The sequence below is a fragment of the Triticum urartu genome, chromosome 7, assembly GCF_003073215.2.
Source record: "Triticum urartu cultivar G1812 chromosome 7, Tu2.1, whole genome shotgun sequence".
NCBI classification, from domain to species: domain Eukaryota; kingdom Viridiplantae; phylum Streptophyta; class Magnoliopsida; order Poales; family Poaceae; genus Triticum; species Triticum urartu.
Window position 1 is genome coordinate 463734918 of NC_053028.1, and position 26186 is coordinate 463761103.

The following is a 26186-nucleotide window of genomic DNA, read 5'->3' on the forward strand; positions in this document are numbered from 1 at the left end:
CTCCGCTATTAGTGACTTCGGACTGACTCTTTGTTGCATGTTCAGGTATTGTTATATGATCCAATTATGTTATTATTGTTGAGTGAACTTTCACTAGTGAAAGTATGCACCCTAGGCCTTGTTTCGAAGCATTGCAATACCGTTTCTGCTCACTTTTATCATTAGTTACCTTGCTGTTTTATATTTTCATATTACAACCATCCATATTGCACTTGTATCACCATCTCTTCACCGAACTAGTGCACCTATACAATTTACCATTGTATTGGGTTTGTTGGGGACACAAGAGACTCTTTGTTATTCGGTTGCAGGGTTGTTTGAGAGAGACCATCTTCATCCTACGCCTCCCACGGATTGATAAACCTTAGGTCATCTACTTGAGGGAAATTTGCTATTGTTCTACAAACATCTGCACTTGGAGGCCCAACAACGTCTACAAGAAGAAGGTTGTGTAGTAGACATCAAGCTCTTTTGTGGCGCCGTTGCCGGGGAAGTTAGTGCTTGAAGGTATATCTTTAGATCTTGCAATCGAATCTTTTAGTTTTTTGTTTTATCACTAGTTTAGTCTATAAAAGAAAAATACAAAAAAATGGAATTGAGGTTACCTCATATGATTCATCTTTTTAACGTCTTTCGTGAAAATAAGGATTCCGATAATTGTGTAAAGTGTTAGAAGAAGAATGCAATAAAATGTTTGGCATACAATCTTTGAATGATGAGCATGATTGCAATGTTGTTAGTATGAATTCTTTTAATATCCATAGTACTAATGATGGTTGCACTAGTAATGATAAAAATGTCTCTTATAAGCATGTAAATTTTTGTGGAGTGCATAGAGGTTGCAAGCACACACCAAATAGGGAAGATAGATTTTGCAAGAGGCATAAGTATTTAGAAACTAAATGGTTGCAAGAGAGGCTAGATGCTTGTGCTGAAAAATTAAAATTGCTTTGCCATCCTTGTGAACTTTGCAATGAACGTGATCATTTAAATCTCCAATGCAAATTGTTTCATGATCGAATGGTGTCCAAAAATTTTGATGACTTGATTTCCCTTGCACATCATAATGAACTTAGTTTGCTTGTGGGTTATGAAGAAATGAAACGTATAACTAAGGATCTTCCAGAATTTGTCCTTGATAAAGTTCTTGATTTTGATCTAGAGGAAATTTATATGTATTGTGCGGTGAATTGCATTGAAAATCCTTATATTGCCAATTACATAAAGACAAGAAAACAAATAGAAGATGAAGAGATAACTAATGAAAGGGAAGAGGTTTCCCCGTATCCTCCTATTCTTTCTTATGATAAATTAGCTAACGAGGAGGAGCTTTCTATTCAACCAATCTCATTAATAAGGAGCTCCAAAAAGAGGATTAAACCCACACATAATGTGAAGAAGAAAAATAAAAGACGGAGAAGCAAAGGTAAAAATGTATCCCTCCCAAATGATGTTGCTCCTATTACTCATTGTGATGATGATAATTGTTATACTATTGGTGCTATCCATACTATTAGTAATGAGAGTGATTAAGCTTATGATATGCAAAGGCCCAAGCTTGGGGATGCTATGTTTGATGAGAATGACATGTTTGAGAATTTATTTGCTGCAATTAATGTTTGTCCCAAGCTTGGGGATGCTATGTTTTATGAAGATGATATTTTTAACCTCCCAAGTTTTGATACGCAAATTTATTATGATGATAGCATGCCTCCTATTTATAATAATTATATTGATGAAAGTGGGTTTGGAAGAGTGTCAACTTTAGGAAGTAATGATCCCACTATTTTGGAGGGTGTTGAATCTTATTGTGACAATTATAAAAGTGGATTTGAAGAGGTCATGACTTTATTTAGTAATGACTCCACTATCTTGGAAGAGGTTTCAATTGATTATGATGAGAACAAAGTTGCTACTTATGATGATTATTGTGATGACACTTATGCTATAAAAAGTAGTGATGATTATATTTATAAAATTGTCATGATTATTATTACCCTTTTCTGAACATAACTCTTTTAATGTGGAAAGATTACTCTTTTAATGTGGAAACAATTTATAGTATTCGAGTTTCTTATGATACTCCCACTATTCTGAATGAGAAGAATTTTGCTTATGTGGAGAGCAGTAAATTTTCTATGCTTATGAATCATGAAGGGAATGCTTTATGTGATGGTTATATTGTTGAATTCATTCATGATGCCACTGAAAATTATTATGAGAGAGGAACATGCGCTTTTACATATTGCAGTAATATCAAGTTTCCTCTCTATGTGTTGAAAATATTGAAGTTATCCTTGTTTTACCTTCGTGTGCAAGTTGATTCTTGTTCCCACAAGTTTTTTGCTCACAAAATCCCTATGCATAGGAAGTGGGTTAGACTTAAATGTGCTTGTCATATGCTTCATGATGCTCCCGTTATGTTTCTATTCTTATCTTTTATGTGAGCATCATTGAAATTATCATGCCTAGCTAGAAAAGCATTAAAGAAAAGTGCTTGTTGGGAGACAACCCAAGACCTTTACCTACTATTTTTGTGTGTTCACATGATTAAGCTACTATAGTAATCATGTTTTATAGATTTTGTTTGAATAAAGTGCCAAGTAAGACCTTTGGGAGGGCTTACGGTGATAGTTGATTTGATCCTGCTGAAAAACAGAAATGTTTGCGCTCAAGTAAACAATTCTCATTTTTATCAGAAGCGTGATAAAATACTGATTCTCTTTGCATAAGATTAAAGAAAAAATTGCTCAGGTTGTCCTAATTTTTCAGAATTTGTGGAGTTATATAAGTATTTGAGAGCTATAGATTACTACAGACTGTCCTGTTTTTGATAGATTCTGTTTTTGATGCATAGTTTGCTTGTTTTCTAGTTTCTATGGCTTATATTTCTTAATATAAATTGTAGAAATTATAGGGCACAGTAGGAATCATGTGATAAAAGTTATGAATCTTGTCTTGACAGTACCTAAGTGGTGATTTGCTTTCTTATACTAACGGAGCTTACGAGTTTTATATTAAGTTTTGTGTTGTGAAGTTTTCAAGTTTTGGGTAAAGATTCGACGGACTACGGAATAAGGAGTGGCAAGAGCCTAATCTTGGGTATGCCCAAGGCACCCCAAGGTAATATTCAAGGACAACCAAGAGCCTAAGCTTGGGGATGCCCCGGAAGGCATCCCCTCTTTCGTCTTCGTTCATCGGTAACCTTACCTTGAGCTATATTTTCATTCACCACATGATATGAGTTTTGCTTGAAGTGTCATTTTGTTTTATTAGGATTTTCTTGCTGTTATTTAGAGTAATGTTTTACATATTTTAGTTCAATAAAAAGGTCAAGTATAGCCTCTACCATGCTTATTTTTCAAGTCTATATGTTGTTGTTTCAAAAACAAAAAGTTTGCTGTTATGTTTTGAATATTTGTGAATAGTCAGAACATGATAAAATGTTGAAATTTTTACACAATTAGTAAAAATAAATTATATAGAGTGTGGTAATTTTTCATAATTTTTGGAGTTAAAGAAGTATGATTCCTCTTGCATTCGTTACAGACTATCGTGTTTAGACAGATTGCTGTTATGATTGCATTGTTTGCATATGTTTGCTTGTTTAATGATTCTATTTGAGGATAGGAGTGTTAAATATGCAGAGGAAATTAGTAGGCAATGTTAAATAATAATTTTAGTGATTTTCTACAGTAGAGAATGATAAGGTTTACCATGGATTTATACTAACTTATCTCACGAGTTCTTGTTGAGTTTTGTGTGGACGAAGTTTTTAAGATTTAGGAAAACCGCAATATGAAAGGAATTAAGGAGACACAAAAGCTCAAGCTTGGGCATACCTAATTAATATTTCAAGAAGTCTCAAGAATCTAAGCTTGGGGATGCCCCGGTTGGCATCCCACCTTTCTTCTTCAACAACTATCGGCCAGTTTTGGTTGAGCCTAAGTTTTTGCTTCTTTACATGATATGTGCTATCCTTGTAGTGTCATTTTATTTTGTTTTGCTTGCTATTTGAATAAAGTACTTAATATCTGAAATTTTATTTATGAGAAGGAGTCTTCACATAGTTACATAATTATTCAACTACTCATTGTGCTTCGCTTATATCTTTTGGATTAGTTTGTCGTTTTCTCTAGTGCTTCACTTATATCTTCTTAGAGCATGGCGTTAGTTTTATTTTGAAGAAATTGTTGAAATCTCATGCTTCACTTATATCATTTTGAGAATCTCTAAACAGCATGGTTTGCTTTGGTTATGAATTTAGTCCTAATATGATGGGCATCCAAGAGGGATATAATAAAAACTTTCATATAAAGTGCATTGAATACTATGAGAAGTTTGATTCCTTATGATTGTTTTGAGATATGAAGATGGTGATATTAGAGTCATGCTAGTGATTAGTTTTGAATTTGAGAAATACTTGTGTTAAGGTTTGTGAGTCCCGTAGCATGCACGTATGGTGAACCGTTATATAACGAAGTTGGTGCATGAGATATTTTTTGATTGTCTTCCTTATGAGTGGCTGTCAGGGACGAGCGATGGTCTTTTCCTACCAATCTATCCCCCTAGGAGCATGCGCGTAGTACTTTGTTTCGATAGCTAATAGACTTTTGCAATACGTATGTGAGTTCTTTATGACTAATGTTGAGTCCATGGATTATATGCACTCTCACCCTTCCACCGTTGCTAGTCTCTCTAGTACCGCGCAACTTTCGCTGGTACCATAAACCCACCATTTACCTTCCTCAAAACAGCCACCATACCTACCTATTATGGCATTTCCATAGCCACTCCGAGATATATTGCCATGCAACTTTCCACCATTTCATTTATTATGACACGCTTCATCATTGTCATATTGCTTTGCATGATCATGTAGTTGACATTGTATTTGTGGCAAAGCCACCTATCATAATTCTTTCATACATGTCACTCTTGATTCATTGCACATCCCGGTACACCGCTGGAGGCATTCATATAGAGTCATGTTTTGTTCTAAGTATCGAGTTGTAATTCTTGAGTTGTAAGTAAATAAAAGTGTGATGATCTTCATTATTAGAGCATTGTCCCATGTGAGGAAGAGCATTGTCCCATCTGAGGAAATAAAAAAAGAGAAAGGCCAAAAAAAGAGAAGGCCCAAAAAACAAAAAAATGAGAGAAAAAGAGAGAAGGGGCAATGTTACTATCCTTTTACCACAGTTGTGCTTCAAAGTAGCACCATGATCTTCATGATAGAGAGTCTCATATGTTGTCACTTTCATATACTAGTGGGAAAGTTGAAAAGGTTTGAGAACATCAAAAGTATGAAACAATTGCTTGGCTTATCATCGGGGTTGTGCATGATTTGAATATTTTGTGTGATGAAGATGGAGCATAGCCAGTCTATATGATTTTGTAGGGACGAACTTTCTTTGGCCATGTTATTTTGAGAAGACAAGATTACTTTGTTAGTATGCTTGAAATATTATTATTTTTATGTCAATATTAAACTTTTGTTTTGAATCTTATGGATCTGAATATTCTTGCCACAATAAACAAGATTACATTGATAAATATGTTAGGTAGCATTCCACATCAAAAATTCTGTTTTTATCATTTACCTACTCGAGGACCAGCAGGAATTAAGCTTGGGGATGCTTGATACGTCTCCAATGTATCTATAATTTTTGATTGTTCCATGCTATTATATTATCCATCTTGGATGTTTTATATGCATTTATATGCTATTTTATATGATTTTTGGGACTAACCTATTAACCAAGATCGCAGTGCCAGTTTCTGTTTTTTCCTTGTTTTTGAGTTTTACAGAAAAGGAATACCAAACGGAGTCCAATTGATGTGCCGATTTTTGATGATATTTTATGGACCAAAAGAAGACCTCGAAGTAAAAGAGTTGGGCCAGAAGAGGCCCGAGCCATCCACGAGGGTGGAGGGCGTGCCCTACCCCCTAGGCTCGCCCCCTATCACGTGGATGACTCGGAGACCCCCCCCCCCCCTGACGTGAGACCAACACCAAAAATTCCTATAAATAGAGAGACCCCCAAAAATAAACCTAGATCGGGAGTTCCGCCTCCGCAAGCCTTTGTAGCCACCAAAAACCAATCTGGACCCTATTCCGGCACCCTGTCGGAGGGGGGAATCATCACCGGTGGCCATATTCATCATCCCGACGCTCTCCATGACGAGGAGGGAGTAGTTCACCCTAGGGGCTGAGGGTATGTACCAGTAGCTATGTGTTTCATCTCTCTCTCTCATGTTCTTGATATGGCACGATCTTGATGTATCGTGAGCTTTGCTATTATAGTTGGATCTTATGATGTTTCTCCCCCTCTATCTCATTGTGATGAATTGAGTTTTCCCTTTGAAGTTATCTTATCGGATTGAGTCTTTAAGGATTGGAGAACACTTGATGTATGTCTTGCATGTGCTTATTTGTGGTGACAATGGGATATTCACGTGATCCACTTGATGTATGTTTTGGTGATCAACTTGCGAGTTATGTGACCTTGTGAACTTCATAGGGGTTGGCACACGTTTTCGTCTTCACTCTCCGGTAGAAACTTTGGAGCACTCTTTGAAGTTCTTTGTGTTGGTTGAATAGATGAATCTGAGATTGTGTGATGCATATCATATAATCATACCCGTGGATACTTGTGGTGACATTGGAGTATCTAGGTGACATTAGGGTTTTGGTTGATTTGTGTCTTAAGGTGTTATTTTACTACGAACTCTAGGGTTGTTTGTGACACTTATAGGAATAGCCCAACGGATTGATCGGAAAGAATAACTTTGAGGTGGTTTCGTACCCTACAATAATCTCTTCGTTTGTTCTCCGCTATTAGTGACTTTGGAGTGACTCTTTATTGCAAGTTGAGGGATTGTTATATGTTCCAATTATGTTATTATTGTTGAGAGAACTTGCACTAGTGAAAGTAAGCACCATAGGCCTTGTTTCAAAGCATTGCAATACCGTTTGTGCTCAATTTTATCATTAGTTACCTTGCTGTTTTTATATTTTCAGATTACAAAAACTTATATCTACCATCCATATTGCACTTGTATCACCATCTCTTCGCCGAACTAGTGCACCTATACAATTTACCATTGTGTTGGGTGTGTTGGGGACAAAAGAGGCTCTTTGTTATTCGGTTGCAGGGTTTTTTGAGAGAGACCATCTTCATCCTACGCCTCCCACAGATTGATAAACCTTAGGTTATCCACTTGAGGGAAATTTGCTATTGTCCTACTAACCTCTGCACTTGGAGGCCCAACAACGTCTACAAGAAGAAGGTTGTGTAGTAGACATCAATCTCCCCAACCAGAAGTGTTTCATATTTCTTTTAAACAGTAGGAAGAGGGAGTTCAAAACTTTTGATTGTAATTGTTAGACCTTTTTCAATAACATTAATACCATTCACTTGGAATTGCTTCTTCGGAGAGTGTACCGTATGCTCATTACCATTGATATGAAAGTTCACCTTGCTTTTGTTGCAATCAATAACAGCCCCCACGGTATTTAAAAAGGGTCTACCAAGTATAATCGACATGTTGTCGTCCTTGGGCATATCAAGTATAACAAAGTCTATTAAGATAGTAGCATTTGCAACTAAAATGGGCAGATCCTCATAAATATCGATAAGTATGGCGATTGATTTATACGCCATTTGCAATGATATTTCAGTAGGTGTGAGTTTATTCAAACCAAGTCTTTTATATAAATAGAAAGGCATAACACTAACACCGCCTCCTAAATCATACAAAGCAGTTTTGACATAGTTTCTTTTAATGGAGCATGGTATAGTTGGTATTCCTGGATCACCTACTTTTTTAGGTACACCATTATTAAAATAATAGTTTGCAAGCATAGTTGAAATTTCAGCTTTAGGTATTTTTCTTTTATTAGTGACAATATCTTTCATATACTTTGCATAGGGGGCATCTTTAAACTATCAGTCAAGCAAGTACGCAAAAAGACTGGCCTAAGCATTTCAGGAAATCGTTCAAATTCTTCTTCATCCTTATTCTTAGATGGTTTAGTTGGGAAATGCATGGTTTCTGGACCCATGGTTCTCTTTCCTTACCATGTTTTCTACCAACAAAGTCTCTTTTCTCATAACATTTATTTTTAGGTGGTGGGTTATCAAGATCAACAACAGGTTCTATTTCAACATCATTATCAGGTTCTTTATCATTGTATGGTTGAGCATCCACATGAACATCATCATTATCATTGTCATTATCGCTAGGTGAATGTTCATTACCAGATTGTGTTTCAACATCAGAAATAGAAACATCATTATCATTCTTAGAAGGTACCTTAGGTTCACTAGAAGTATGCAAAGTCCTATCATTTTTCTTTTTCTTTTTAGATGGGCTAGGTGCATCAACATTAATTCTTTGAGAATCTTGTTCTATTCTTTTAGGGTGACCTTCAGGATAAAGTGGCTCCTGAGTCATTCTACCTCCTCTAGTCATTACTCTAACAGCATGATCATTCATATTACTACTCATTTCATTAAGCAAATCACTTTGAGATTTAGCAACTTGTTCTAACTAGGTTTGAACCATAGAAGCATATTTTCCTACACCTTGAATATCATTTGTAATTCTAAACAACAAGTCATTCAAGCGATCAATCATATAGGAATTACATTTCAGTTGTTTCATAACATAAGCATGAAGGAAATATGACCTAGAGGCAATAATAAAGTTGTTATTTTATATTTCCTTATTCATGATAAAGGTTTATTATTCATGCTAGAATTGTATTGATCGGAAACTTAAATACATGTGTGAATACATAAACAAATACCGTGTCCCTAGTAAGCCTCTACTAGACTAGCTCACTCATCAAAGATGGTTAAGGTTTCGTAACCATAGGCATGTTATGTCATTTGATAACGGGATCACATCATTAGGAGAATGATATCATGGACAAGACCCATCTGTTAGCTTAGCATATTGATCGTTCAGTTTATTGCTATTGCTTTCTTAATGTCAAATACATATTCCTTCGACTATGAGATTATGCAACTCCCGGATGCCGGAGGAATACCTTATTTGCTATCAAACACCACAACGGAACTAGGTGATCATAAAGATGCTCTACAGATATCTCCGAAGGTGTTTGTTGAGTTGGCATAGATTGAGATTAGGATTTGTCACTCCGAGTATCGGAGAGGTATCTCTGGGCCCTCTCGGTAATACACATCATAAGAAGCCTTGCAATCATAGTGACTAATGATTTAGTTGCAAGATGATGTATTACAAAATGAGTAAATAGACTTGCCAATAACGAGATTGAACTAGGTATGAAGATACCGACGATCTAATCTCGGACAAGTAACATACCGATGGACAAAGGGAATTACGTATGTTGTCATAACGGTTCAACCGATAAAGATCTTCATAGAATATGTTGGAGCCAATATGGGTATCCAGGTTCTGTTATTGGTTATTGACCGGAGAGGTGTCTCGGTCATGTCTACATAGTTCTCGAACCCATAGGGTCCGCATGCTTAATGTTCGTTGACGATATAGTGTTATATGAGTTATATGATTTCGTGACCTAATGTTGTTCAGAGTCCCAGATGATATCACAAACATGAGGAGGAGCTCTGGAATGGTCCGGAGGTAAATAATTATATATAGGACGATGATATTCGTACACCGGAAGTGTTTCGGAGTGTACAGGGTAGTAATCGGTATACCGTAGGGGGTACCAGGCACCCCCGGGAGGCCAATGGGCCTATTGGGCCATTAGAGGGGAGCACACCAGCCCACAAGGGGCTGACGCACCCCTCCTATGGCAGCTGGCAAAGTAGGAGAAAGGAAAGGGGGGATTCGGCCTCCCCCTTCCTTCCCTATCCCCCCTTTCCTTCCCCCTCCTACAAATATGGAAGGGGGGCAAGGGCAGGAGCCCAAGTAGGATTCGACCCTACTTGGGGCGCCCTTTGGCCTCTCCCCTCTTCCCCCACCTATATATATGTGGGAGGGGGCACCTAGCACAACCACGACAATTGCTTAGCCGTCTGTGGTGCCCCCTCCACCATTACACCCTTGGTCATATTTTTGTAGTGCTTAGGCGAAGCCCTGCGGAGATAGCATCACCATCACCGTCACCATGCCATCGTGCTGCCGGAACTCATCCACTACCTCGTCGTCTTACTGGATCAAGAAGGCGTGGACGTCACCGAGCTGAACGTGTGCTGACCCGCAGAGTTGTCGTACGTTCGGTACTCGATCGGTTGGAGCACGAAGAAGTTCGACTAGATCAACTGCATTACTAAATGCTTTCGATTACAGTCTACGCGGGTAGGTAGATACACTCTGCCCTCTTGTTTCTATGCATCTCTTTGGATAGATCTTGCGTGTGCGTAGAATTTTTTTGTTTTCCATGCAACGTTTCCCAACAGTGGCGTCCGAGTCAGGTCTATGCATAGATGATATGCCTGAGTAGAACACAAAGAGTTGTGTGCGGTGATAGTCATACTACTTACCACCATTGTCTTATTTTTATTCAACGGCATTGTGGGATGAAGCGGCCCGGACCAACCTTACATGTCCACGCACATGAGACCGGTTCCACCGACTGACATGCAACTAGTTTTGCATAAAAGGTGGCTGGCGGGTGTCTGTTTCTCCTACTTTAGTTGAATCGAATTTTACTACGCCCGGTCCTTGAAGAAGGTTAAAACAACAAACTTGATAAATCACTGTTGTGGTTTTGTGTAGTTAAGAAGCTAGAAGCCCGTAGCAGCCACGTAAAACTTGCAACAACAAAGTAGAGGACATCTAACTTGTTTTTGCAGGGCATATTGTGATGTGATATGGTCAAGATATGATGTCATATAGGTTGATGTATGAGATGATCATGTTTTATAATATTGACAACTGGCAGGAGCCTTAGGTTGTCTCTTTATTGTATGAAATGCAAGCGCCATGTAATTGATTTACTTAATCGCTATGTGTTAGCAACAGTTGTAGAAGCAATAGTTGGCGAGACGACCCCGACGCTACGATGGAGATCAAGGTGTCGAGCCGGTGACAATAGAGATCATCACGATGCTTTGGAGATGGAGATCAAAAGCACAAGATGATGATGGCCATATCATGTCACATATTTTGATTGCATGTGATGTTTATCTTTTATGCATCTGATTTTGCTTAGAACGGCAGTAGCATTATAAGATGACCCTTCACTAAATTTCAAGATAAAAGTGTTCTCCCCGAGTATGCACCGTTGCCAAAGTTTGTCGTTTCGTAGCACCACGTGATGGTCAGATGTGATAGACTCTACGTTCACATATAATGGTGTTTGACGGATTTTTGTACCCAAAAAATCTTAATTTATTTGTTCGAGTCGTGGTAGGCCGGCATGCAACTAAATACAACCAGATATGAGGAAAATATATCTTCTGTATGTCATGTGGGTCCCACGTGTCAATAAATTGTAGTATATATATATATCAAATATTATACTCTATTTGTAGAGTTCATCGTGCTAAGTGCAATAGTACAAATATATTGCAAATTTGACATCATATTATATGGGAAATAATCATCAAAAGGGCTAGGTGTAACATGTAAAGCTAGCAACATTCCTAGTGTGCCCCGCGTCAGAGTACTAGTATTGCACGTAAACCAGTCCTATGCCAAGATGTTTCGATGGAAAGAAATATATAAGTACACAACTTCCATGTGAAACCGTGGAGGAGCTGATTTTGGGCCCATGTGGCATAAAGATTGCTCAGCCATGGGCACTGTTTGCTTGGTATCTCCAGAAGTACGCGGCACGCCAGCATAAAGATAAGGGAGTTTTATACACAGCCGCCGCATTTCCACAACCGATGTAGCTCGGCGTTGTGTCTATATAAAGTGACCAAACCTTATGTACTTAAGGAGACGCGCACAAAGCGTGGCTGAAGCTCTCCTCTCTATATAAACCTATGCCAAAAATACCCACACAGGCTAAAGCTCTTCTCCTCTTTTTTAAAGGACAATGCTAACGCTCACACGTGTGGTGGGAGCGAAACCCGTCTACACGCCCTATAACACACAGACCGCGCCACGTCACCGCACGCATGCATATAGTAACTTTTTTGGATTTTTAAGTTTTAAAATATTTTATCTCTTAAATGAAAAATCCGATTGAAGATCCGTTATCACCATTAAATCCCTCGAGACGAGATCTTCGAAACTAGATCTCATATCAATATATTTTGATGATTTTTTTTAGGTTAAAAGTTGCCATGTCTATTGCACATGAATTGCCATGGTGTTTACACTGAAGTTGTCATGATATGTTACAACTATTTTCTTTTACATTTAAAAGTAAATTTTGACATTTATAAAATGGAAAATTAAGAAACAAGACTTGTCATGAACCATAAACTAAAATTGCCATGATACATGCACTTAAAATTGCCATGGTTCATACAAAAAATAATTTTCATGGTGAAAGTACTGGAGTTGCCATCATCAAAACACTAAAATTGCCATGCTCTACAAACTGAAATTGACTTTAGTTTAAGCACTATGGCAACTACAGTGTAAACATCATGGCAACTTTTGAGCAAAAAATTTCGTCGAAACATATCATCAAGGGGTATAGTTTTGAAGATCTCGTCGAGACAGTTTTAATGGTGAAAATGGATTTTAAATTTGATTTTTTAATTAGGAGATAAAACATTTTTAAGCCGAAAACCAAAAAAAAAAATTCTGCTGATGTCATCTATTCACATGTGGCAAAATGAGTGGTAAAGGAGGCATGTGGGCGATGTGCAAGATGCCACACGTGTGGGCGTTAGTTTTTTCGTTCTTAAAACCTAGGAGAACAACTCCTCCATCTCTCGCGACTCTTTAGACGCCCAGCAAGAGCCCTCGATCTTCCATATGGCACGAGAGCCAAAGCCAACACACGTCGAGGCTCTCTGCACAACTCCACACCTTTCGTGCTCAACCTCCACCACATCAATTTTGTCGATCACGGGAGCACGCCGAAGCTTCATCAACATGCTAATCTTTGACCAACTGACATCTTTGATGGTAAGTTGTAAGATCCGATCATGAGACTACTTTTGTGATGAGAAAAGAGCAAGTCTGTACCGATCTTTGTTCGGGCAAGCAATTCAAACAAGAGGCAAATAAGTTAATCTTGTCCCTTACGAGGGAGCTTGATTCGTTCTATCTCACCGGCCTCAAGGCTATGGCAAACAAGTTTCTACATCAGTACCTTGGCCGAGTACTGATGAGAAAAAGGGCCTACATCAGTACCTTGGCCGGGTATTGACGAGCAAAAGGCCCATCCCACCAAAAGCAAGATCTTCATCAATACCGTGGCCGGGTACTGCCGAGCAAAAGGCCTGTCCTACCGACAGCAAATTCTACATCAGTATCTTGGTCGAATACTGAAGAGAAAAAGGGCATACATCAGTACCATGGTCGGGTACTGACGAGCAAAAGGCCTGTTGAGGGAGTCCTGGATTAGGGGGTCTCCGGACAGCCGGACTGTTGGACTATTAAGATACAAGACTAAAGACTTCATCCCATGTCCGGATGGGACTCTACTTGGCGTCGAAGGCAAGCTAGACAATACGGATATGGATATCTCCCTCTTTGTAACCAACCTTGTGTAACCCTAGCCCCCTCCGGTGTCTATATAAACATTGTGATACCTGAGATCCGCCGGTTTTGACACCGACATTGGTGCTTTCATTGAGAGTTCCACTGTGTCGTCACCATAAGGCTTGATGGCTCCTTCGATCATCTCTAGCGATGCGGTCAGGGTGAGGCTTTCCTCCCCGGACAGATCTTCATATTCGGCGGCTTTGCACTGCGGGCCAATTCGCTTGGCCATCTGGAGCAGATTGAGAGCTACGCCCCTGGCCATCAAGTCAGCTATGGAAACTTGAACTACACGGCCGACATCCACGGAGACTTGATCTTCGACGGATTCAAGCCCATGTCGGACGCGCCGTACAGTCTTGACGAGCATGACGTAACTCTGCCGTCGGACAGTATTCGGGAGATCGCATCCGCAGCTACTCCGTCCATCAATCCGGAGCAAGTCGCGCCATCCGAGAGCGGAGGGATGGACCCCGCCATGGAGGCCGCACTCTCAGTGGCGATAGAGCCGGATATTGACTTCACCCCTTACGAGAGCCGTGTCACCAAACCACTGGATTCATCTACGGCCACGGACTCCGAGCCGCTCATATCTGTGCCCGTCGAGTCCGACTGGGCGCCGATCATGGAGTTCACCTCCGCGGACATCTTTCAGCACTCACCCTTCGGGGATGTGCTAAATTATTTAAGGTCTCTCTCCCTGTCAGGAGAACCTTGGCCGAACTATGTCCGGCTAGAATGGGATGCGGGCGACGAGGAAATTCGCTGCCCACCCACCACCCACTTAGTAGCCACTGTCAACGACTTAACCAACATGCTCGACTTCGGCTCCGAAGACTTCGACGGTATGGACGACGAAGCCAGAGATGAACAGGATCCACCACCCTTAGGGCACTGGACCACCACCTCATCATATGATATATACATGGTGGACACCCCCAAAGAAGCCAATGGCGATGAGAAAGCGGAGGATGATCCCTCCAAAAAGCAACCCAAGCACCAACGTCAGCGGCGCCGCTGTAAGTCCCGCCACAGCAAGAGCAGTGATACCGGCACAGGAGATAATAACACTCCGGATAGCGCCAAAGACAACAACAATCCCCTCCAGCACGGTGCAGAGCTAGAGGACGAACAAGCTAGCCCCCCAGAGCGGGCAGCAGATGGAGAACCAGAGGAGGACAATTACATGCCTCCCTCCGAAGACAAGGCGAGCCTCGGCGACAACGAGTTTATCGTGCCTGAGGACCCCATCGAGCAAGAGCGCTTCAAGAGCCGGCTTATGGCCACGACAAGTAGCCTAAATAAGAAACAGTAACAGCTTCATGCTGATCAAGACTTGCTAGCAGACAGATGGACCGAAGTCCTTGCGGCCAAGGAGCATGAATTCGAGCGCCCGTCCAAGAGTTACCCCAAACGCAGGTTGCTACCTCACCTCGAGGAGGAAGCATTGAAACCTCATTCACCAGTATACGATGCGGCCTAGCCAGAGAGGCGTTTCAGCCTAAAGATCAGTCCGCACCCCGTCGCCACTCCGTCAAAGATAGTAAGGCCTCAGGCAATACAGAGGACCTACGAGACATCTTGGACGGCAAGGCAAAAATCGCAAGGTCAATATACCGGACATGAACACGTGCGCCCACACGGGACGATGATCATCGCGTCGGATACACCAAGAATAAATCCGGCCGGGCCGAATATAGCAGACAAGACTCATACGAACTACGTCGGGATATAGCCCGACACAGAGGCGCCGCACACCCCCTATGCTTCACTGATGAAGTTATGAATCATGAATTCCCGGAGGGTTTCAAACCCGTAAATATCGAATCATACGACGGCAAAACAGATCCCGCTGTATGGATTGAGGATTTCCTCCTTCACATCCACATGGCTCACGGTGACGATCTACATGCCATCAAGTACCTCCCACTAAAACTCAAACGACCAGCTCAGCATTGGCTGACTAGCTTGACAGCAGATTCCATCGGCAGTTGGGAGGATTTGGAAGATGCATTTCTTGACAACTTCCAAGGCACTTATGTGCGGCCACCGGATGCTGATGACTTGAGCCACATAACCTAGCAGCCAGCGGAATCGGCCAGACAATTCTGGACACGGTTCTTGACTAAGAAAATTCAAATTGTAGACTGTCCGGATGCAGAAGCCCTAGAGCCATTCAAGCAAAACATCCTCGACGAGTGGCTCGCCCGCCACCTCGGCCAGGAGAAGCCGAAATCTACGGCAGCCCTCACAACACTCATGACCCGCTTTTGCGCGGGCGAGGACAGCTGGTTGGCTCGCAGCAACAACACATCAAGGAATTCGGATACCTCGGATACCAAAGACGTTAACGGTAGGCAGCGTCGTAATAGACCAAAGGCCGTAATAACGGCGATAACACCGAAGATACGGCAGTCAATGCCGGATTCAAAGGCTCTAGATCCGGTCAGCGGAAAAAGTCATTCAAAAGAAATACTCCGGCTCCGTCCAGTCTGGATTGCATACTGGATCGCTCGTGTCAAATCCACGACACCCCTGACAAGCCAGCCAATCACACCAACAGAGAATGCTGGGTGTTCAAGCAGGCCGGCAAGTTAAATGCCAAAAACAAGGACAAGGGGCTGCATAGCGATGACGAGGAGGAGCCCCCGCTGCCGAACCCAGGAAGACAGAAGGGGTTCCCCCCGCAAGTGAAGATAGTGAACATGATATATGCAACCCACATTCCCAAGAGGGAGCGGAAGCGTGCACTAAGGGACTTCTACGCGATGGAGCCCGTCGCCCCGAAGTTCAACCCATGGTCTGCTTGTCCGATCAACTTCGATCGCAGGGACCACCCCACTAGCATCCGTCATGGCGGATCCGCCACACTGGTCCTAGACCCCATCATTTACGGATTTCACCTCACTCGAGTCATTATGGATGGCGGGAGCAGCCTGAACCTGCTTTATCAGGATACAATGCGAAAAATGGGTATCGATCCCTCAAGGATCAAACCCAGCAAAACCACCTTTAAAGGCGTCATCCCAGGTGTAGAGGCCCATTGCACAGGCTCAATCACACTGGAAGTGGTCTTCGGATCACCGGATAACTTCCGAAGCAAAGAGTTAATCTTCGACATTGTCCCGTTTCGCAATGGATATCATGCACTTCTCGGACGGACAACATTTGAAAAATTCAATGCAGTGCCGCATTACGCCTACCTCAAGCTCAAGATGCCAGGACCTCCCGGGGTCATAACAGTAAATGGAAACACAGAACGCTCGCTCCGTACGGAAGAGCACACTGCGGCCCTTGCAGCAGAGGCACAAAGCAGCCTGTTCAGACAGACCACTCATTTGGCGTTACAGCCCCCCAGACACCTTCAAGTGAGTCCGAAATAATCTGCAACAGGATCGCCTGGCGCGGTCTACGCTTGCCTAGAAATTCAGCCCCCGTCCCAGTCCCAGTGCAGCGACGAAATTCGTGTCGCGCGTACATAACTACGCATTGAAAATACCATGGACATAGGCGGGGGCACAATTAGGACACGCCCCGCATTGTGGCTTAACCACACAAGGAGCTGTATACCTTTGACATTCCCTTTCTCTTTCAGGGCCTAACTGTTCGGAAGGCCTTTCCGGCATTCCGACGGCCGGACACATTCCGGAAGCAACAACCAAGGCGGCAAGAAAGCTAAGATGAACACAGGAACCGCCAGGTGGTCTCTAGTAATACTTGATATACCCGCTTTTCACTATTATTGTGTAGCTTGCCTTGGATAGGACATTTCGAATTGTCCTACTTTACGCTTATTGCACTACTTGTACCAGTATGCTTCGACGTATTATTCACATAACAATGCATATTATTAATTTGTTATTGCATTATTTAAGTTTTTCTCTTTCTCTTATATGTCCATTTACGACATTCTGAACCTGCACGCTCGGGTACGGTCAGTACGCCAGGGGCTCTCGCTTACCCCGTAATACGGCGCAAGAAGTCCAAACACTTTCGACTGTGCGGCACCCCGAACTTATAGCATTATATGCATCAGCTCCGAATATTGTCTTGGGTCAAATGTTGGGTTGCCCGGCTCCTGTGCTTTGGTACCTTACATTCCGCTATATCGGCTAAGGTAGCGGTGGGAGAACTACTGTGATTGTGTCCCGGTTCTTCCGGACAAGCACCTCAGTAGAGAAAGCCAAAAACTGACTGTCATGATAAGGCGAGAGACTGGTCGCTGTTCGAGAGGTCTCAAGTCCTTAAAGACTTTTTCCGCTTCGGGCGAGGAGTCGGCCTTGTCCGGCTTAGGCGTGTATAGGGCCCCAAATTCGGCCCTCCGGATACCAGGGGCTTCGCCAAAAATTTAAAATCATAGACTTCTATGGCTATGTGAGAGTGATAAAGCATCATAGTCTGATTGCCTGGTTCGTTGCGCTGAGAACCTCCCTTGAAGGACCCAAAATTGGGGTAAAGAGTGTTCAGATTTACCCCAAACATCGCAGTACTAGCTACATGGGGGCAGAAGCCGACGACTGGCCAACTCTCAGATTTTATAAACGGCCGCATAGAAGGTAATATTTTAAATTAAGAAAGCGTCGCATGGCGCAAAAGAACTCGTTTCATATTACAGGATCACATGGGCATGTTCATTCAAAAATTACATCATTGGCACACTCATCTGCCACTAAGCGGGAACCCTTCAGGACGCTCTCATAGTAATTCTCGGGGCAGCGATGCTCCTTGCCCTCCGGCGGCCCCTCCTTCACAAGCTTCACGGCGTCCAGTGATACGTCTCTGTCGTATCTATAATTTTTCATTGTTCCATGCCAATATTCTACAACTTTCATATACTTTTGGAAACTTTTTATACTATTTTTGGGACTAACATATTGATCCAGTGCCTAGTGCCAGTTCCTGTCTGTTGCATGTTTTTGGTTTCGCAGAATATCCATATCAAACGGAGTCCAAACGCGATAAAAACGGACGAAGATACTTTTTGGAATATTTGGAAAATTCCGGAAGAAAAATCCACGCGAGACTGTGCCCGAGGGTGTCACGAGGCAGGGGGCGCGCCTGCCCCCCTGGGCGCGCCCCCTACCCTCGTGAGCCACCTGTAAGGCGGTTGATGCTCTTCTTTTGCCGCAAGAAAGCTAATTTTCGGAGAAAAAATCACAGTGAAGGTTTCAGGCCAATCGGAGTTACGGATCTCCATATATACATGAAATGGTGAAACAGAGCCATGAGAGAACGCAGAAACAGAGAGACAAATCCAATCTCGGAGGGTCTCTCGCCCCTCCCACGCCATGGAGGCCAAGTACCAGAGGGGAAACCCTTCTCCCATCTAGGGAGGAGGTCAAGGAATAAGAAGAAGAAGGGGCGGCCCTCTCCCCATTACTTCCGGTGGCACCGGAGTGCCATCGGGGGCCATCATCATCACCGTCATCTTCACCAACAACTTCACCGCCTTCACCACCAACTCTTCCCCCCTCTATGCAGCGGTGTAACCTCTCTCTTACCCGCTGTAATCTCTACTTAAAAATGGTGCTCAACGCTATATATTATTTCCCTATGATGTATGGCTATCCTATGATGTTTGAGTTGATCCGTTTTGTCCTAATGGCTATTTGATGATCAACATTGGTTTGAGTTGCATGTTTTATTATTGGTGCTATCCTATGATGCTCTCCGTGTCGCGCAAGCGTGAGGGATCCCCGTGTAGGGTGTTGCAATATGTTTATGATTTGCTTATGGTGGGTGGCGTGAGTGAACAGAAGCACATACCCAAGTAAGTAGGTTGTTTGCGTATGGGATAAAGAGGACTTGATTCTTTAATGCTATGGTTGGGTTTTACCTTAATGATCTTTAGTAGTTGCGGATGCTTGCTAGAGTTCCAATCATAAGTGCATTTGATCCAAGTAGAGAAAGTATGTTAGCTTATGCCTCTCCCACAAATAAAATTGCAATAATGATTACCGGTCTAGTTATCGATTGCCCAGGGACAAATAACTTTCTTTTGATAATAAGCTCTCTACTACACCTAACTTAGTTGTGTCTTGATCTAAACAGCCCCTACTTTTTATTTGCGTACTCTTTATTATCTTGCAAACCTATCCAACAACACCTACAAAGTACGTCTAGTTTCATACTTGTTCTAGGTAAAGCGAACATCAAGTGTGTGTAGAGTTGTATCGGTGGTCGATAGAACTTGAGGGAATATTTGTTCTGCCTTTAGCTCCTCATTGGGTTCCACACTCTTACTTATCGAAAACTGTTGCGATCCCCTATACTTGTGGGTTATCAAGACCTTTTTCTGGCGCCGTTGCCGGGGAGCAATAGCGTGGGGTGAATATTCTCGTGTGTGCTTGTCTGCTTTATCACTAAGTAATTTTTATTTGATGTTCTTAGTTGTTCTCCGTCTTTATTTATGGATATAGAACACGAAATACCAAAAAAATTAGGTGTACTTGCTACTCATGGAGATGAGGAACCTCCTAAAACCCTCGATGCTCAATATGTGAAAAATATTATGTACCACTTTGATAATCCTAATAAAACCTCATTCAATCTGGTAATGGGAGTAACGTTGGATCAACGTGAATACTTTAGGGATTATCGCTTGACAGAAAAAGGGAAACTATTATGGGATCAAATTTATATATTGAAGAGGTATGCTCGGCAAGTATGCTTGAGTTATGATATTACTTGTTGCTCTAGGATGAAGGCTCCACACCTTCCCTTTTCATGTGAATTTAATGATAATGAAACCTTGGCTTCTTATGCTAGAGGTATATATGATTACTATGATGTGGAACAAATAGAAGAATTTGTTGCTTTTAAGGGTGCTTATGAAATTGAATCTTTGTTTGAAAAGAATGAAGCTTATGATGATGATGTTTATAGGCCTGAAAATTTAGCTATCTTAAAATATTGCTATGATAATTATGAATATAATTCCTATATTAATGAGCTTATTGAGAAAGTCTCCGCTGTCCAAGAAGAGACTAATATTTTGCAGGAATCTATGGAAGAAGAAGTTGATGAAACTGTGAGCTCATTGGATGAAAAAGATGAGGAAGAGAGCGAAGAACAAAAGGAGGAAGAGCGGATTGATCACCCATGCCCACCTTCTAATGAGAGTAACTCTACAACTCATACATTGTTTAATTCCCCTTCGTGCTTACCGAAGGATGATTGCTATGATGACTATTATGATCCCTTGGATTCTTTTGAAATATCCCTTTTTGATGATGCTTCTGGCCAAGATGCCAATATGAATTATGCTTATGGAAATGAACTTGCTATAGTTCCTTATGTTAAACATGAAATTGTTGCTACTGCACCCACGCATGATAGTCCTATTATCTTTTTGAATTCTCCCGACTACACTATATCGGAGAAGTTTGCTCTTATTAAGGATTATATTGATGGGTTGCCTTTTACCGTTGCACATGATGATTTTGATGAATATAATATGCATGTTCTTGTTGCTCCTACTTTCAATTATTGTGAGAGAGGATCTATATCTCCACCTCTCTATGTTTCCAACATGATAAAATTGCAAGAAACTGTTTATACTATGCATTGGCCTTTACTTTGTGTGCATGAATTGTTCTTTTATGACATGACAATGCATAGGAAGAGAGTTAGACTTCGTTGTTACATAATATATGTTACTTTGTGCTCACTACTAAGTGCTAAATCATTGTTAATTAAAATTGGCTTTGATATACCTTGGGATCCGGGTGGATCCATTACTTGAGCACTATATGCCTAGCTTAATGGCTTTAAAGGAAGCGCTGCCAGGGAGACAACCCAGAAGTTTTAGGGAGTCATTTATTTCTGTTGAGTGCTTTCATATAGTTTAAAAACAACAAAAATAAAGAGGGGAACCCAAAACTTTTTCTAAAAGGAAAGTGAAAGTGAGAAAGACAAGCATTGTTGAAGTGGGAGAGCTCCTTGAACTTTGTTCATGCTCACGGCAACTTTGTGAATATTGATTACAGAAACTTTTCAACAAAAATAATTATCCCCTTGTACAATTCCATTGTATTATAAAAATAATGTGCCAAGGTATGCCTTTAGGATGTTTACATTTACTTGATGGTTTGTACGGTGCAGGACAGAAACTTTGGCTGTAGTGCGTGATTTTACATTTTTAGCTGGAACGTCAAATGGTTCTGACTCTTTTTGCACTATCTTCCCATACAAAATGTTTATTTTTCCTAATTTTTGTAGAATTTTTCAAGTATCAGAAGTATGGTGAATGTTCAGATTATTACAGACGGTTCCGTTTTAGACAGATTCAGTTTTTGATGCATAGTTTGCTTGTTTTGATGAAACTATCAATTTATATTAGTGGATTAAGCCATGAAAAAGTTATACTACAGTAGACACAATGCAAAAACAAAATATGAATTGGTTTGCTACAGTACTTAGAGTAGTGATTTGCTTTATTATACTAACGGATCTTACCGAGTTTTCTGTTGAAGTTTTGTGTGGATGAAGTGTTCGATGATCGAGAGGGTCTCGATGTGAGAAGAAGGAAGAGAGGCAAGAGCTCAAGCTTGGGGATTCCCGAGGCACCCCAAGTAAATATTCAAGGAGGCTCAAGCGTCTAAGCTTGGGGATGCTGGGAAGGCATCCCCTCTTTCTTCAACAAGTATCGGTATGTTTTCAGATTCATTTCGTTCATGCGATATGTGCAATCTTGGAGCATCTATTTGCTTTAGTTTTCACTTTTTTCTTTTATGCACCATGCTGGTATGAGGTAGTCCTTGGTTGATTTATAGAATGCTCGTTGCACTTCACTTATATCTTTTGAGTATGGCTTTATAGAATGCTTCATGTGCTCCACTTATATCATTTGAAGTTTGGATTGCCTGTTTCTCTTTACATAGACAACCACCATTTGTAGAATGCTCTTTTGCTTCACTTAGATTTGTTAGAGCACGGGCATATCTTTTGTAGAAATAATTAAACTCTCTTGCTTCACTTATATCTATTTAGAGAGATAACAGAAACTGGTCATTTACATGGTTAGTCATAAAATCCTACATAAAACTTGTAGATCACTGAATATGATATGTTTGATTCCTTGCAATAGTTTTGCGATATAAAGATGGTGATATTAGAGTCATGCTAGTGGGTGGTTGTGAATTGTAGAAATACTTGTGTTGAGGTTTGTGCTTCTCGTAGCATGCACGTATGGTGAACCGTTATGTAACGAAGTTGAAGCATGAGGTATTTATTGATTGTCTTCCTTATGAGTGGCGGTCGGGGACGAGCGATGGTCTTTTCCTACCAATCTATCCCCCTAGGAGCATGCGCGTAGTACTTTGTTTCGATGACTAATAGATTTTTGCAATAAGTATGTGAATTCTTTATGACTAATGTTGAGTCCATGGATTATACGCACTCTCACCCTTCCATCATTGCTAGCCTCTCTAGTACCGCGCAACTTTCGCCGGTACCATAAACCCACCATATACCTTCCTCAAAACAGCCACCATACCTACCTATCATGGCATTTCCATAGCCATTCTGAGATATATTGCCATGCAACTTTCCTCATCATCATATACATGACTTGAGCATTCATTGTCATATTTGCTTTGCATGATCGTAAGATAGCTAGCATGATGTTTTCATGGCTTGTCCATTTTTTGATGTCATTGTGTCAGGACCCCGATCCTAAGTCACACCGATCTAGCATGTAACACATCATATCACTTTGCGGCCTCATGCACGGTATTTCCACGGGTGCCACCTTACCTGGCCCGGGACCGTTTGCGCCTTTTGGCTCACGTATATGATAGTGTCGCTAGCATCCATATGACAGAGAACCCGGGCCGACATGGCTAGTCGTGAACCCAAAGCGGCACTAACCCATGGGGACAGGCATACATGAATCAACTTTGAGCATGTCGGTCAGCAGCGTGTGAATCCGGGCTGTAGCACTGGGCTAACAGGACTCCGGGAACCCGGGCTGTAGCAGGCTAGGCAGGACTCCGGATGTCACCGCGTGACATTTCCCCGAAGGGACAGACACAGGAACGAAGTGAATCACATGCCGGCCAGTCAAGTGTCCTGAGCAGTAGTGCTGGGCTAGCAGGACTCCGGTGAATCGGGCTGTAGCGGACTACTATCGCTCAAAAAGCACTAGACTACATTTCCCCATATGATAGGCTGCCAAGGATAAACAACTAGATTGTCGGATCCCACACATATCAAGCATTTCAATCATACACACAATATGCTCAATATGTGCAAATACAACATGGCATCACAACATAACTCTATGACTCAAGTATTTATTCATTAGGCTCCGAGGAGCGAGATATTACAAACATGGGTCTCACGACCCAACATTCAGAGCATACAAGTCAAAGCACATGCAGAAGCTTAACATGTCTGAGTACAGACATCTACCAGTGAAAAAGGCTGAGAAGCCTGACTATCTACAAGACCCTCCCAAGGTACAAGATCGTAGCTGAGGTAACGAGCTAAACGTCAAAGTCCAAGCGGAACTACTAGCGGGACTGAAGTCTCTCTGCAAAACATAAATTAAGCAAATGTGAGTACAAATGTACCCAACAAGACTTACATCAGAACTAACTACATATGCATCGGTATCAACAAAGGGGGTGGTGGAGTTTAAACGCAGCAAGCCAGCTTTGACTCAGTGGTTAACCTGAACTACGACTGCAAGTAACTCTTTTGAGGTGGCGCACACGAGTCCACAAAGTCACCATACCAATACACCACTATGGATCCGCTCCCGTCTCCCTACAAGAACGCCATCCATAGCACTCACGCTTATCTTGCGAGTTTTAGAGTATCCACTTTCACTTGTCTATGAACTGTGCAAGGGGTCCAAGTTTCCATATCCGAGGAATCCTGCTATTCGAATAGATAATGATAACCCTGCAGGGGTGTACTTCTTCACACACGCTCTCGCCACTTATCGCCCTGTACACGTCATGTACCTCGGCAACCTTCAAGCGGAAGCCGGGCGAGGGAGTCGGCCATGACCTGACTAACCAATAAGTCTCTAGTCCAGGTTTATCGCCTATTCGGGTTCCATCCGCAAGGAGATCCGGCCGGGGTGTCGCTCACGGCCCCAAACGATGTGTGCAGGGTTCCCAAGCCCACCTCGACGGGTAGATCTATGCTTGGTACACCGTGCCACGGTGCCTAGTCTGTCCCGAGCCCTCCTGTACCGGGTACCACTTGGTAGACTACTAACACTACCTACAAACACCAGAAACTAGTTGCAACTCCTGGACAGAGATCATGTTGATTAATAAGTCGAGAGGGGCACTTAAGCATTCCAATGTGTGGTAGTAACTTTTCATGGATCACAAACACAGAACTCAGTTACTGAGGACGGCTGCAAAAAGACAACCCACCATGTACTCCTACATGGCCTCTCACCGCTACCTTTACCAAATCGTGTTCACACACTTAGCTCTCAACAGTAAGACATGTTCACCACAGTCCAATTCATTCCCGATGAATCAGACCCGACTCAACTCCAAGCAGTAGCAGGCATGACAACAAGCATGAATGAGTAGGCACATCAGGGCTCAAACAACTCCTACTCATGCTAGTGGGTTTCATCTATTTACTGTGGCAATGACAGGTCATGCAGAGGAAAGGGGTTCAACTACCGCAGCATGTAACCGTTGAATCGCTGTTGCCCTAATGAAGTAAAAGAGAGCAGGAGCGAGAGAGTGGGATTGTATTGGAATGAACAAGGGGGTTTTGCTTGCCTGGCGCTTCTGAAGATAGTATATCTCTTCATCAGTGTCATCGATCACGTCGTCGAAAACATCATCTACTAAGAGGGAACAACCACCGGCAAACACAAAAGGAACCACAATCAATGCAATGCACATTCATATGAATGATATGTCATATTAAAGTACTGAATTGACCTAGTGCAACAGTTAGTCATATTCATTGAAGTGGAATTCAAACCTATAGCAAATTCCAACTCCAAAACTAATTACCATTTATTCCATAATCATGAATTGTCCTATTCAGTGAGGTTAACTTGTTCAAACATGCATGAAAGTGCCATATTCAGATTCCTTGGATTTTTCTGATCATTTTTCATATATAATTTATCTTATTTGGAGTTACGGTTGAATTTCTATGATTTTTAGAAGTTTTGGGTATTTTCTGAAAATAATAAATCATTTAATATTTATTTAAATTCTAGAAAGGAATTATTGCATCAGCATGACCTCATAGTGACGTAAGCAGGTCAACGGCTCGGTCCAGGTCAAACCTGACATGTGGGGCCCGTTGGTAAGTCACACAGTTAGTTAATTAACTAACTCAGATTAGTTAAGTGCTAAGCTAGGTTAGTTAGCAAGCTGGGGCCCACATGTCAGTGAGTGAGGGGGTTAATTAGCGGGGTCATCAGCGGCTAATTATGTGCCACGTCACCAGCCACCGGAGTTGAACTCCGACGACCTCACAGTGCAGCGGTGGCTCACCGGAATCGCGCTATGGGCGTCGGTTGGACGTGGCGAGGGCACCGGGCGATAGCCCTTGCTCCCGCGCAT